Source organism: Rhinopithecus roxellana, chromosome 7 (genome assembly GCF_007565055.1).
Source record: "Rhinopithecus roxellana isolate Shanxi Qingling chromosome 7, ASM756505v1, whole genome shotgun sequence".
NCBI classification, from domain to species: Eukaryota; Metazoa; Chordata; class Mammalia; order Primates; family Cercopithecidae; genus Rhinopithecus; species Rhinopithecus roxellana.
The window spans coordinates 118,199,861-118,202,289 of record NC_044555.1 but is presented as its reverse complement, the minus strand read 5'-3'; the positions used below and the strand labels follow the sequence as shown (position 1 = coordinate 118,202,289).

Here is a 2,429-nt window from a genome sequence, read left to right as displayed (position 1 = left end):
CCATGTTGGCCAGGCTAGTCTCGAACTCCTGACCTCAAGTGATCCGCCTGCCTTGGCCTCCCAAATTGCTGGGATTAAGCCTGGCCATAATTCTTCATCTTATTGCAGCCTTTTTACTGTATGGTGAGTGGTGGTACGGGTACAGGTTCAGCTCTAAATGTTGGTTGCATTGCATTGTGGTTAAGAATGTAGGCTCTGGTTCAGACTGCATTTTTGACTGCAATGTATGCTGGAGCTGAGTAGCTTGCCTTCTGGAATTTGCTGCCGTCCTCACCACTCATACAGTGAATACTTATGCAGTTATACTTGGTGCCTTCCTTCACATACTTACCTGCTTGACCCTAGTCTTTGAGTCTGCCACCCCTGCTTCAAGTATTTCAGTTTAGTCATTAAGATGTTGGGCCAGGCGTGATGGCTCATGTCTGTAATCCCAGCACTTTGGGAGGCTGAGGCAGGTGGATCACTTGAGGCCAGGAGTTCAAGACCAGACTGGTCAAAATGGCAAAACCCTGTCTCTACCAAAAATACAAAAATTAGCCGGGTGTGACAGCACATTTGACTCACTCTGTTTATTCTACCCTCAACAGGGACTGTGCAGATATGCTTCAGTGACCACTCTGTAACAATGCAACCCCATCAAACTCATGCCTACTTTCTCTAACCCCACAATTGGAAGGGAACTCTGATTTGATAGTATCCTGGGCCCCAGCGAATGACTCACTGCATAGGTCTTCTCTGTTTCTCACTCCCCTCTCACTGGTTTGACAATCTGCTTGTTGGCACCCTTCTTCTCTCTGGGATCTATGAGTAATAAACTCCTTTTGTTTTTCATGTGTTTTTGTTGTGTTGTCTTCTCTGTACCTCACCTGACTGACACACACAGACCTAATTTTACTCCCAGTGAAAGCTCTCCTAAAGAGTGACTAACTTGACAGGAATAAACTGAACACAAGTCAGGCAAGAACCTCAAGGGCAGTTGACAGTATAAACAAGTTTCCTATGAGAGGGACATCTGACCATGGGTCAGATACCTAGGCATTAGTCCATCTGATAGGATAAAGAAGTATCCTGTGAAAGGCACAGTGTAAATATCCACAAAGAATCCCCTGGAACCTGATCAGGGCAGGGCTACAGTTTATACTTCCTCTGCAGAGAAAGATCTCAAGACCAAACTAAAGAGAAATACGACATAATTTTTAGGTCTTGGAAAACCAATAGCAATGCTATTCCTACTTTCTTTCATTCTTCTCTTTGAAATTAGCTTGGCTGCAATGTTTCTATAGTGTGGAAGGTTAAACAAGGAAATAGTATCCTCAAGTTCTGGGATGATAAAAGCTTGAATAAATGTTCCTGACACACTCTTCCTCCTGAATCCTGCTGGAGAGTAACTCAACAGTCAGGATAGGTAGCATGATGGAGCCTAAAATCTGTATTTAAGGCTATATTTCTTTTAGTATTTTCTAGTGGGGATGGAGAGCAGATTTGAGTAGCATCCAGCCTATGACTGCATATAGCAGTAATGTTAGCATCTGACCATTTCTGCCCAACGTGGGACACTTCATTTTATTTTAAAAATTTATTCTAAATTAAATTAAATTAGTTAATTTATGTTTTGTGACAGGGTCTCACTCTATCACCCAGGCTGGAGTTCAGTGGCGCGATCTCGGCCCACTGCAGCCTCTACCTCCTAGGTTCAAGTGATCCTCCCATCTCAGCCTCCTGAGTAGCTGAAACTACAGGCAGGCACCACCACACCTGGCTAATTTTTGTATTTTTTGGTGGAGATGGGGTTTTGCCATGTTGGCCAGGCTGGTCTCAAACTCCTGACCTCAAGTGATCCACCCACCTCAGCTTCCCAAAGTGCTGGGATTACAGGCGTGAGCCACCACGCCTGGCCAGTGAGACACTTCAAATAGATAATTTTGGCTCTGGAGTCCCCCTGCTGAATTGGCTGAGACTGATCTGCTTAGTGCCAGGAGAGAGTCAAGGAACCGTGGTAAGGGCAGGGTATCTCTCTTAAAACCTGGGGGGGTGTTACAGCTCTTTTAGAATTTGTCTGCAGCAGGCTTTGCAGTAAATACTGGAAAGCCCTCAATGAATTAAAAAAAAAAAAAAAAAAAAAAAAAGAAATCTGGAGCAAAGACTGATTCTGCTCTATGAAGCCTGTTCTATGAAGGTTCAACCTGCTCACCTGCCTTCCTGAAGACCTAAGGGACCTGACCGATTCACTTGACCATGATGGAACTTGAGGAAAATGATTTTGCTGGCCGGAATTACTTTCAGCCCCTATGATTGGAAGGGATTGCCACGTATGCTCAGGGAGGCTTGGGGCAAAGAGGCTTCCTTCCTATGTCTCAGCAAAGGCATTATCTCTCTTCATCTAGTTTACTTCTCACATGCAACAGCAAAAGCTGCTTAGTCTTCCACCA

At 44.6% G+C, this 2,429-nt stretch overlaps 1 non-coding gene across 1 annotated transcript; it reads left to right on the top strand.

Annotated features, from left to right (window-relative positions):
* Nucleotides 1-2,029: 2,029 nt before the first annotated feature.
* On the top strand, nt 2,030-2,093 carry LOC115898872. The gene has a single exon (XR_004058528.1). It is a non-coding gene; the product is annotated as a U7 small nuclear RNA (small nuclear RNA).
* Nucleotides 2,094-2,429: the final 336 nt, after the last annotated feature.